Genomic DNA, 12,842 nt, shown 5'->3' on the forward strand with positions numbered 1-12,842 from the left:
TCCGTCTCTCGCGCACCCTCTAGTGGCGTTCACGCACACCAGACGGCTTCTTAAAGGGTCAGTAGGCGGCAATCCCAGCTGATTGGAATTAGGCACAATCATGACATCAGTACCCCTCCTCCCTATAAATCTGTGTCTTTTTCTATTCGCAGTGCTCAGATGTACTGTGCCTTCTGTGTATTTACTGCAGTGATTATCTGCATCGTTTATTTGTCTTCTTGGCGTTTGACCCTTTGCTTGCCTAATCGTTGATTAACCTATGCGGCCTGAACCGACCTCTGCTAGTCTTGACATCGCCTATGCCTCATCCTTACCAGTACCTTGCTTATGACTCTCCCACGTCTCCAGCCTTGCGTTCTGGGCTCCATCTACTAAATCCTGACATCAGCAGAAAGAAAAGTGGTCTGCAGAGAAGGTAGGGAAACATCTAGAGAGCATGAGAGAGAGAGTGTGAGAGAATAAGAGTGTGAGAGAGTGAGTGAGAGTATGAGTAAATGTGGGTCCTCTTAATTTTCATCTGATTTGTTGGGGAGTCTGGCCTTGTTTTTGGCCCAGGTAATCCCAGTGTTCTCCCATCTAGACAGCAAGATGGATGTGTTCTTTGAAAACCATGAGGTTATTCAAGTTGGTACTCTACATCCTGACGTAGCATCCATAGTCGGGAAGCTAAAGGATCAACTCAAAGTTCGCCTTTGCGAACGAATGGACAAATGTCCTGAAATGATGCTAGTTTGCCTTTTTAATCCAAGGATTAAGGGAATGCTAGCACTCAAATTTAATCTCACTACCTACTGGGATCGACTGATCCAAAGGGTGTATGACTAGCAGTGGAAAAGAAGAATGCTGTCCAAGGAGGGAGAAGTGCAGCAGGAGGATGAGATGATGTTGTGTACTACTCCTAGTAGCAGCTGTTTGTGGTGTGGCCTGGTACCTCCGCCAGAGTAGCCAGTGATTGAGCTCTAAAGCCTCCAAACATCAAAGACTGACGGGGTGTCGCCTATTCAAATCCCTTTTCCATTTTCTTTTGATTCTGCTGATGGTGGTTGCAAAAAAATATTTTACCTTATAGGCAGTTTATTTTTTGTGCGAATTCCCTTCCTCTTAAAATATGCCGTGAAATGATAAAGGTAAAACTACTACATAAAGGTTTAAACAAAATGACAATTTTGGAGCGGCCCAGACCTTAACACGTTTGAGATTCTGTCAAATGAACTCGAGACACCCATTCAACCAGACATCCTCGTTATATGGCTGAGCTTAAGAAGCTCTGTAATGAAGAATGGTCTAAAATTTTCGTGAACATTGTGCATGTCTGATACATAGCTACCAGAATTGCTTGTTTGAGATTATTGCTGCTAAAGGAGTTTCCACCAGTTAGTAAATCCAAGGGTTGACTTACTTTTCCCCAGCACTGTGAATTAATTTTAGCACAATGTGTTTGTCTATATTTGTGACTTAGCTGTAGATCAGATCACATTTTTTTCAGGAAATAAATGCTGAAAACCAGGTAATTCAAAAGGGTTCACTTAGTTTTTCTTGCCACTGTATATACAGTGGCTATTGTTTCAGAAGTCCCTTTAATTCATATTACAAAAGGTACAGTGTGTTGAGAGAGATTGTCATATTTTGCAAGGTCATTTTAGAAAAAAAACATTAGCGTATGAACTTTAATACGGTTACTTAGATTATAAATATAATTAATACTATAAAATAGACATGTATGTGGCAACAAAAATTTTCAGATGAATTTTTCATTTCATGTTGTCTCATTTTTAAACATTACTTATTGTATTACAATTTTAAAATTACTTTTGTTTATTGCCCTTGCAGTTCAAATAAAACACAGATTTTTTTTTTGATAGGAAACAAAATTTCTCACAACCTTATACACATGCAAACTATACAATATAATGAAACTACTATAGACACAATCATATTAAGAAATACACATTGACAATACCCTATACACATGTATCCCAAAAAATTCAGTGATACTACGCATGCTACAAAATAGGAGATCACACAAAGCTATACACATGCATATACAAATGCATACAAATCATGGATCATATAAAGTCCCACCACCCTATCCACATACAAACTAAACAATACACAATGACCCTACCAGATGCAGAGTAATACAAACCTGTTGCACTACCCTACAGACATAAAAACGTCAGAATTTATTTTACTCACATTCAAGATGGCTGGTTTCCCCTTAATGTCCTTATCTGAACCACTTGGAACCTCACCCAGATTACTTTACTGTTTTATAGATTTTATGACTAATAAAATGTAACAGGTGCTAGTTAACTGTTGGGCAAGTTCCCAGAGAATAATCTGGCCGAGGTTCCTAGTGGAAAAGAGAAAGGGAAGCCAGCTAAAACAGACAAATTAGTGAACAAACTTAAAACAAATACTCAGAGGGTTCTCATTCATTTTCATTTGTTCCATTAATCGTCTCTCCTCATTTGTATGTATTAGGCAAAAATACTTAAAATTTAAATCCAACTGCATATGTCTACTCTCAAACTGATTGTATTTGTGAATTAATTTATACAAAAAATGCAAAATAAACCAAAGAAAATATTTCTGAAAAGGTTTAAAATATGACGTTGCTGAAAAGTTAAGAGGTAAAAAGTCAGGTCTGAAAGTTATCGATTATTCATATTTAATTTATGGTAGCTAATAAATTATAAAAAGGTAAATCGGAGCCATTATGCATTTACATTTCATATCTTCAGTCACCACACTAAGTTACTTATCTTTTGGGAATATTCGTTAAATACAAGACTAATTACCTATTTGCATTAAACAGAGGTGAAGACGATGTCATATCCATTACCTTGATTTTTAATCTCTACAGGTGCTAATATATTTCTTGGTATTGACATATGAATGTAATGGCTGGTTAGGTAGATTGTGAATTCAGATTTATTTAATACAATGAAACCAACCAGAAAAGCACAATTATATGAGCTAGTGCTTTTCTACATTCTCTTTCTAAAGTTATATAAAATGTAAATATAACATACATTATTCAATCAACTAATTGTCTGAATGACAATACTCAAGCATGGGTCAATACATTCATAATCGCAGGGGTTGTTGGTTATCACATCTGTGTTCAATCCAGGATTTTCTTGCCCTCTTGCCAGAAACTTTACATCAGGTTTCTTAGAATCTCAATCAGGGAAGCTCATGGGTCAACAGTAAAGAGGAAGTCCTATGGAAAAAAAATTCTCCATGAGTATAAAATACAGTACTATTTAGAAGGCAAAAAACCAGAATGTTGCAGAATCTTGTAATACCTTTTTTATTGGACTCGTCTATTATTTTAAATACTGTTAGTCCAATAAAAAAGGTATTACAAGATTCTGCAACATTCTGTTTTTTTGCATTCTTATACACTGGACTAATACGGCTACCCCAAACTAGAGTACTATTTAGAGGAATATAGGTTAGAATTGTTGAAAATTTAGTCTTTTCTCATTTTGTTCCAATAAACTTCATTTTTTCTGTAGGCTTGGAGGATCCATTGCTGTCAGTCATATTTTGCTGTAATATTTTGGATGATCTTCCATGCTCAAATTTCACACTAAACTAATCTGTTATGGCAGTGCTAATGTAGTCCAATTTGTACGATGAAATAACTATTATCCCCAGGGTAATTCAGACTGAGTTATTTATCACAAGTCAGTAATCGTTAATTTCTAACGATAATTTGTTTTCCCTTAGTCCTAACGGCAGCACAAGAGGGGTATTACGGCCCCTGTGAACAATTAGGACAGGTAGAAAATTAATGATTTACACAATTAAATAAGCAATTAACCCCCTTCACCCCACCTATAAAGGGAACTCCACCCCTAACCACAGTGTGCTATAACAAGAATAATAAAAAAATATAAGAGGGAGGGATATAAGTGTGCTGCCGTTAGGACTAAGGGAAAACAAATTATCGTTAGAAATTAACGATTCCCTTACGTCCTAACTGGCAGCACAAGAGGGGAAGTAGCTAGAAGATCACCTATGAGGGAGGGTCTTCCGGCTGAACGACGTTCAGAACAGACCGCCCAAAAGCAGTGTCTTCCGAACGTCTTAAATTTAGCCTATAATGGCTTATAAAAGTGGAGTTAGAACTCCAGGAGGCTGCAGCACAAATATGTTGAAGAGGGATGAGGCCCCTTTCAGCAGCCGAGGTAGCTACCGCTCTAGGAGAGTGAGCGCGGACAAAGGCGGGAGGAGGCAAGCCTTGAGCTGAGAAGGATTCTCTGATGGCTTCCTTCATCCACCTGCTCAGGGATGGTTTAGAAGCTTTAGATCCTTTGTTCCTGCCAAAAAACTGTAGAAAGAGATTTTCATCTTTCCTGAAGACACCGGATCTTTGCAGATAGATCTGCAGACATCTGGGGATGTCAAGAGTATGTAGAAGAGCTTCTTCTGTTGAAGGATCCGGGTGAAAAACAGGTAGAGAAATTACCTGATTAATGTTCTGAAACGAAGGAATCTTCGGTAAAAAAGCTGGCAGGAACCGTAGGAGAACCCTATCAGGCAGGAATAGGGTGTAAGGCTCAAAGGCACACAGAGCTTGCAACTCACCAATTCTCTTGGAAGAGGTCATCGCCACTAGGAAGGCAGCCTTCCAGGAAAGGTACTTCATGTCCACGCTTTCAAATGGCTCGAAGGGGGGAGAGCATAACCCCCTGAGCACGACGGTAAGGTCCCATTGAGGGACTGGTCTCAGGATCTTAGGTTTTAACCTTTCAGCTCCTTTAAGGAACCTCCTGATAAGGGGTTCTTGGGACAGAGGTTTCCCTAAAAAAGCCGATATGGCTGAGGTGTGCACTCTGAGTGTAGAGGGAGTCAGGCCTTTATCCAGTCCGTCTTGGAGGAACTGTAATATGGAAGAAATGGGGGGATCTGAGAAACCCACTTAGTTCTTCGCACACCATAATGAAAAAGAGCGTCTAATCCGAATTAATTTATACAAAAAATGCAAAATAAACCAAAGAAAATATTTCTGAAAAGGTTTAAAATATGACGTTGCTGAAAAGTTAAGAGGTAAAAAGTCAGGTCTGAAAGTTATCGATTATTCATATTTAATTTATGGTAGCTAATAAATTATAAAAAGGTAAATCGGAGCCATTATGCATTTACATTTCATATCTTCAGTCACCACACTAAGTTACTTATCTTTTGGGAATATTCGTTAAATACAAGACTAATTACCTATTTGCATTAAACAGAGGTGAAGACGATGTCATATCCATTACCTTGATTTTTAATCTCTACAGGTGCTAATATATTTCTTGGTATTGACATATGAATGTAATGGCTGGTTAGGTAGATTGTGAATTCAGATTTATTTAATACAATGAAACCAACCAGAAAAGCACAATTATATGAGCTAGTGCTTTTCTACATTCTCTTTCTAAAGTTATATAAAATGTAAATATAACATACATTATTCAATCAACTAATTGTCTGAATGACAATACTCAAGCACGGGTCAATACATTCATAATCGCAGGGGTTGTTGGTTATCACATCTGTGTTCAATCCAGGATTTTCTTGCCCTCTTGCCAGAAACTTTACATCAGGTTTCTTAGAATCTTAATCAGGGAAGCTCATGGGTCAACAGTAAAGAGGAAGTCCTATGGAAAAAAAATTCTCCATGAGTATAAAATACAGTACCACAAGAGGGGTATTACTGCCCCTGTGAACAATTAGGACAGGTGGAAAATTAATGATTTACACAATTAAATAAGCAATTAACCCCCTTCACCCCACCTATAAAGGGAACTCCACCCCTAACCACAGTGTGCTATAACAAGAATAATAAAAAAATATAAGAGGGAGGGATATAAGTGTGCTGCCGTTAGGACTAAGGGAAAACAAATTATCGTTAGAAATTAACGATTCCCTTACATCCTAACTGGCAGCACAAGAGGGGAAGTAGCTAGAAGATCACCTATGAGGGAGGGTCTTCCGGCTGAACGACGTTCAGAACAGACCGCCCAAAAGCAGTGTCTTCCGAACGTCTTAAATTTAGCCTATAATGGCTTATAAAAGTGGAGTTAGAACTCCAGGAGGCTGCAGCACAAATATGTTGAAGAGGGATGAGGCCCCTTTCAGCAGCCGAGGTAGCTACCGCTCTAGTAGAGTGAGCGCGGACAAAGGCGGGAGGAGGCAAGCCTTGAGCTGAGAAGGATTCTCTGATGGCTTCCTTCATCCATCAGGGATGGTTTAGAAGCTTTAGATCCTTTGTTCCTGCCAAAAAACTGTAGAAAGAGATTTTCATCTTTCCTGAAGACACCGGATCTTTGCAGATAGATCTGCAGACATCTGGGGATGTCAAGAGTATGTAGAAGAGCTTCTTCTGTTGAAGGATCCGGGTGAAAAACAGGTAGAGAAATTACCTGATTAATGTTCTGAAACGAAGGAATCTTCGGTAAAAAAGCTGGCAGGAACCGTAGGAGAACCCTATCAGGCAGGAATAGGGTGTAAGGCTCAAAGGCACACAGAGCTTGCAACTCACCAATTCTCTTGGAAGAGGTCATCGCCACTAGGAAGGCAGCCTTCCAGGAAAGGTACTTCATGTCCACGCTTTCAAATGGCTCGAAGGGGGGAGAGCATAACCCCCTGAGCACGACGGTAAGGTCCCATTGAGGGACTGGTCTCAGGATCTTAGGTTTTAACCTTTCAGCTCCTTTAAGGAACCCCCTGATAAGGGGTTCTTGGGACAGAGGTTTCCCTAAAAAAGCCGATATGGCTGAGGTGTGCACTCTGAGTGTAGAGGGAGTCAGGCCTTTATCCAGTCCGTCTTGGAGGAACTGTAATATGGAAGAAATGGGGGGATCTGAGAAACCCACTTAGTTCTTCGCACACCATAATGAAAAAGAGCGTCTAATCCGGTTGTAAGCTCTATTAGTAGACTCCACTCTCGAATGAGACAAAGTCCAGAAGAAAGTCCACTATCCTTCAATAGGGAGCTGTCAATCTCCAGGCTGTCAGATTGAGAATTCTCAGATCTAGGCGAGAACCTGTTCCCAGAAACACAGGGTTCTCTGATATTGGAAGCTTCCAGTACAGACCCTGACTCATCCCCATGAGCTGGGTGAACCACAAACTCTTTGGCCAGAATGGAATTATCGCAATAATCGAGGTCTGGTCCTGTCTGATCTTCATCAATACCCTTGGTATCATGGAAATTGGAGGGAAGATGTAAGCAGCCCGACCCTCCAAGGGACGGACAGAGCATCTATCGCCCAAGGATTGTCCTCCCTGTATAGGGAGCAGAAGATCTTCACCTTGGCGTTGAACCTCGTAGCCATTAAGTCGATTTCTGGCATTCCCCACCGAAGAGTAATTTGATGAAATACTTCCTGGTTTAGTGACCATTCGCCTGGAACACTGAGACCCCGACTCATACGGTCCGCTAGCACATTGAGAGATCCCCGAATGTGGACTGCAGAGAGATGGGAGAGGTTCTGCTCTGCCCATGATAGGATCATTCCCACTTCCTTGAGAAGAGGTTGAGATCTCGTGCCACCGTTTGTTGATGTAATAAACCGCCGTCATGTTGTCTGAATGAACTCTCACCGCTTTGCTGCGGATTTGAGGAGCAAAGTGAAGGAGCGCCAATCTGATTGCTCTGAGCTCTCTGAAGTTCGAAGACATAAGGCTCCCTGGACGGGACCAAGTACCTTGTACTGGAATGTCCTCTAGATGGGCTGCGTCCATGTTCAACAGAATCCAGGCTGGCTGAATCAAGGACCTCCCATCTTTCAGATGCTCCCACCAACTGAGGGAGCGACGGACTTGAGGAGACAGGGTGCACATTTTGTTCAACCCTAATGGGTTGCGATTCCAAATGCCCAAAACTTCTGATTGGAGAGGGCGTAGGTGCCCAAGGGACTGCATCCGCAGTCGCTGACATGTGCCCTAACATCTTCATAAGCGTTCTGATGGACACCAACTGAGGGGTCCTTAGAGAACTGGCGGCTCTGACAGACGGTGTCTGTCGAGAGACAGAGAGAGAGTCATCCGAGACGAGTCAATTATGAACCCCAGAAACTTCCTGGAAGTGGATGGAACCAACTCGGACTTTTGGTAGTTTACTATCCACCCTAACTGGTGGAGAAAAGCCAGAGCCTGCTGAAGATGAGAATACAGAATTTCTGTAGAAGCGGCTTTTAGAAGCCAATCGTCTAAATATGGGACGATTTCTAGGCCTTCTAGACTCAAGATTGCTACCACGGCAACTACAACCTTGGTAAAGGTATGAGGAGCAGAGGAGATTCGGAAGGGAAGGGCAGCAAACTGAAGGTGTTTCACGTCGCCACAAAGGGATACAGCCACACGCAGATACTTCCTGTGGGCTTGGCAAACAGGAACATGAAGGTAAGCGTCCTTCAAGTCTATAGAGACCATCACGTCTCCCGGCAGTAAGATATTTATTACAGAGCAGATGGACTCCATGCGGAATTTCTTTCTCGCTATGAACTTGTTCAAATAGCGAAGATCTATGATCATCCGCCAGTCTCCTGTGATCTTGGGCACTAGGAAGACTGGCGAAAAGACGCCGCCGATCCACGCTCTTCTGGAAGAACTTCCTCCAACGCCTTCTTCTGTATATAGGCGTGGATAGATGCCTCTAGGACTCTGTGCCTTTCGCGCGAGAGAATCCTTGTCAGAACAAAATTCAGAGGAGGTAGGGAAACAAAATTTATTTTGTAGCCTGACCGGACTACATCTAACACCCAGAGGTCTGGTATGGACCTCTCCCAAGCCTCCAGAAAAAAAGATAGACAACCTCCCACCAGGGGGTCTAGCACTGGAGGAGGGGGTTACCTCCGGACTCTCTGGCGCCAGATGTCCTTTCTCTTCTCATAGGTCCCGCAGGAGCGACCTGCTCCTCTCTTCTGAGTCCCCTGACGCCATTGGGATCTAGAAGGTCCCTGGGACCTGTATCCTCTGAACTGTCTGCCCCTCCCTCTAGAAGCCTGCTGGGGGAGGGATTTGCCTTTCTTGTCAGAAAGGCACTCCATGATCCTGTCCAGCTCACTGCCAAACAGCTTGCCAGGTTCATAAGGCAACCCACAAAGCGAAAATTTGGAGGTGTTGTCCGCTTTCCAGGGTTTTAACCATAGGGGTCTCCTTGCAGCAGGAGATAGAGCCAAAGATTTGGAGGCTAGCTTCAGATGTTGAGGCGCAGCATCCGAAAGGAATTCCACAGCCAGTTGAGCCGTTTTAAACTGCTTCAAGATATCGTCTCTTGGAACACCTGCATCAATATCCGACTAGATTTGAGACATTCTGGTGCGCAGAAAATGAGTAACCTCACTAGAGGCTATAGCCACAGAAGCTGAGGCAGAAGCAGCCGCATAATTGCGGCGCAGGGAACACTCTGCACGCATGGCATCCTGTAAAGAAGATCCATCATCCGCCGGTACCACAGTCCTCTTGGACATCTTAGCGATGGCCATTAAGCGGAAACATGCGTATGGGATGACATCTGCAAAAGAGATGACCAAAATAATATAAAGGGTTTTATTAAACATAAAAATCTTCTTAGTTATACCTACCCTGAGATTGAAAATGTAAGGGAAGGATAACACACAAAGCCAAAGATAGACAGGAGACTCTAGGAAGGCTAACTAATAGCTGTACCAAGAGACAGCCTAAAGGACACTAACAGGTTAATATACACAATATGCAGAGAGCCAAAACGGGAAGCCACGCCCCCCGGAAGAAACAAACTTTCTATGGGATTATTACTGCTGCTGAGGGAAAAGAAATGGATTCCTCCCCCTCAGCAGCTAAAACGAGTACATGGAGGCATAGAGAAACTCCAGAATATCACAGCCTAGATCAGCAGACATGAAGATAAGCAGCTAGGAGGAGACATCCAAACCAGTCAGGTATAGTTCCAGCACAAACACACAGATAACGCTGGGTGAAATGAGGCCGTCCTGCAGCACAGCAGGGCAGCAGATAAAAATAGGATACACAATCCAACAGGAGTGCACCTGAAAAAAAGTAAAATAAAGGTTAGCAAGCTAACACAAGGTCTCACACAGAGACCACCACCTGTCCCAATATGTCCAAAGGACAGAAAAAAGCACACTGTGGTTAGGGGTGGCGTTCCCTTTATAGGTGGGGTGAAGGGGGTTAATTGCTTATTTAATTGTGTAAATCATTAATTTTCCACCTGTCCTAATTGTTCACAGGGGCAGTAATACCCCTCTTGTGCTGCCAGTTAGGACATAAGGTAATACAGGGAGTTAGGATGTTAAACTTGTAGATTGGGCTAACACAACTAGAATACAAAAAAATATGAATTTGTTGCTGTCTGAAAACAGATTATGCAAAACTAGAACTTTTTTTTAGGAATCAGAAAATCACTTTTAAAAATGTATTTTTATTTGACGCCACTAAACATTTTGTGGTTCCCTTTTAAGAATCCCTCTAGAGCAGCAGTTCTCAACCTGTGGGTCGCGACCCCTTTGGGGGTCGAACAACCATTTCAGAGGGGTCGTCTAAGACCATCGGAAAACACATATTTCACAATATATAATTACATAATTTTATGGTTGGGGGTCACCAAAACATGAGGAACTGTATTAAAGGGTCGCAGCATTAGGAAGGTTGAGAACCACTGCTCTAAAGGTTTTGGGTCCTTTAAATAATGTTTTTTTATATTATTGTATGCAGTAGATCTTGCCATATTCTTACCCTATTTCTTATGAAACCTTTAACGCTTTAGTGCATGAGTATTGGACAAATGTTTCCCTCTGGTAGTCAGTAGCGTACATAGCGGGGGGCGGCGGTCCGCACCGGGTGCCGCTCATCAGGGGGGTGCCAACTTGCCGGCACCCGGCACCCCTCCAGAGACAGGGAAAAAAAGAAATGTCGGTGAGCTAAGCTAGTCACAGGCTCAAATAATACAAATGTATAATACGAGGCCTACCAAACAGGTGTAAGCATGCTCCAAAAAACAGTGTATTGGCTGTACAATGTATACAAAAAACAAAAACTGTCTGCGCTTCTTACCCTAATAAAGTTGGCAACAAATATATAAACATAATGTAAATGAGAGGTTTTGGTTATATGAATTGGCCAAAGCATAATTAAGCTCACCCGCCACATCAAGGCACACTCTCAATAGGGTGAGAACCTACTCTCACCTCCTACATAGTGGGCACACAAAGCAGTTTATACTGCTACCAAAACCTTATTAATGTGTTGGGGGAGGACAGTAATGTCCGCCGCTGGAGGAGCAGGCTCGTAAGGGAGCGATATCGAAGGTCTTTAACAGACCTCCGGCTCCCTTGAGTGATTTTAAGCCGGTTCAAGGATCTCCCTTGAACCCGGCTTAAAATCACTCAAGGGAGCCGGAGGTCTGTTAAAGACCTCTGATACCACTCCCTTGCGATCAGCGCGGCAACAGCTGCTGTGCGCCAGGGTTTGTTGTCAGATCCCGGCGCACAACACTGAAGCTGCGCCCACTGCCGTCCGTGCCCTCTGAACCGGAAGAAGACAGAAGAACTGAAGAAGAGGAGCAAAGAGGAGGAAAAGGAGCTGTAAGGAGAAAAGAGGAAAGTTAGGAAAGCATTCAGTGAGAGTGACAGTGAGAGTGGATTGGTATGTGTGGATTAGTATATGTGTGGATTGGTATATGTGTGGATTGGTATATGTGTGGATTGGTATATGTGTGGATTGGTATATGTGTGGATTGGCATATGTGTGGATTGGTAAGTGTGGATTGGTAAATGTGGCTTGGTAAGTGTGTGAGAGTGATGGGTGTTATGCTGTACCATTTCCAATGTATTTTTCATTATATAATTAAGCTCTAAAGTACATCATAACTCCCATCACTCTATACTGTTCCATACAGTGGCAGAGCTGGGAGACAGAGGCCTTGCACCCCCACCGAAGGACTCCTGAAAGGTAAGTGAACTTCAAAGAGGGAGAGGTTAGATAGTTAGGAGGGGTAGATAGGGAGAAGGGAGGGAGAAGGGAGTGAGACGGGGGATAGGGGGTAGATAGGGAGAAGGGAGTGAGAAGGGGTAGATAGGGCAGAAGGCAGTGAGAAGGGTTAGATAGGGCAATCATACTCCTATCATGCCAAGTCTGTGAGTACATCCTGGAATCTGAATATGCCTGGGCATGATAGGAATGTGATTGCTGTTAACAATCATATATATATATCTATCTATATATATATATGATTGTTAACAGCAATCACATATCACTATATACTGAGGCACACATTGACAGTGGTACAGCGTAATCCCTATCACTATACATTGAGCAAGACATTGACAATAGTGCAGCATAACTCCTATCACTATATACTAAGCCAAACATTGATGTGGTGTAGGTCTACCACTTCATTAGTAGTACGGATGCACTGAAATGAATTCTGGACTGAAACGGAAAATGCAGCATTTACCTGGCCAAAACCGAATATGACCCCCCCACACCATAAAAAAAAAATCTAACACTTTTATTTAAAGTAAGTAACACACCAAAATAGGCCAAAACAATTAAGTAACAATATTAATATACCCTTTGCCACCTTTGACAGTGATTGGTGGCCAAATAGCTGCATGAAGAGTGCCCAAATACCCCTGATACAATAGTCTGGGTTGTCTGCTTTACAGAAATATATACTTTAGGTATATATCATACCTAATGTAAAAATTCTACAAATAATGTACACCTTCTTATTGTATGTTCCCTATAAGTTCTGGGAAAATATGGAATTCTATATAAAATAGGTATTTCTAAAATCAGGACACCTGAATTGATAAACTTGGAGGGGATTTTCCATCACT

This window comes from Sceloporus occidentalis, unplaced genomic scaffold (genome assembly GCF_023333645.1).
Source record: "Sceloporus occidentalis isolate IW3139 unplaced genomic scaffold, rSceOcc1.0.p SCAF_22, whole genome shotgun sequence".
Classification (NCBI taxonomy): domain Eukaryota; kingdom Metazoa; phylum Chordata; class Lepidosauria; order Squamata; family Phrynosomatidae; genus Sceloporus; species Sceloporus occidentalis.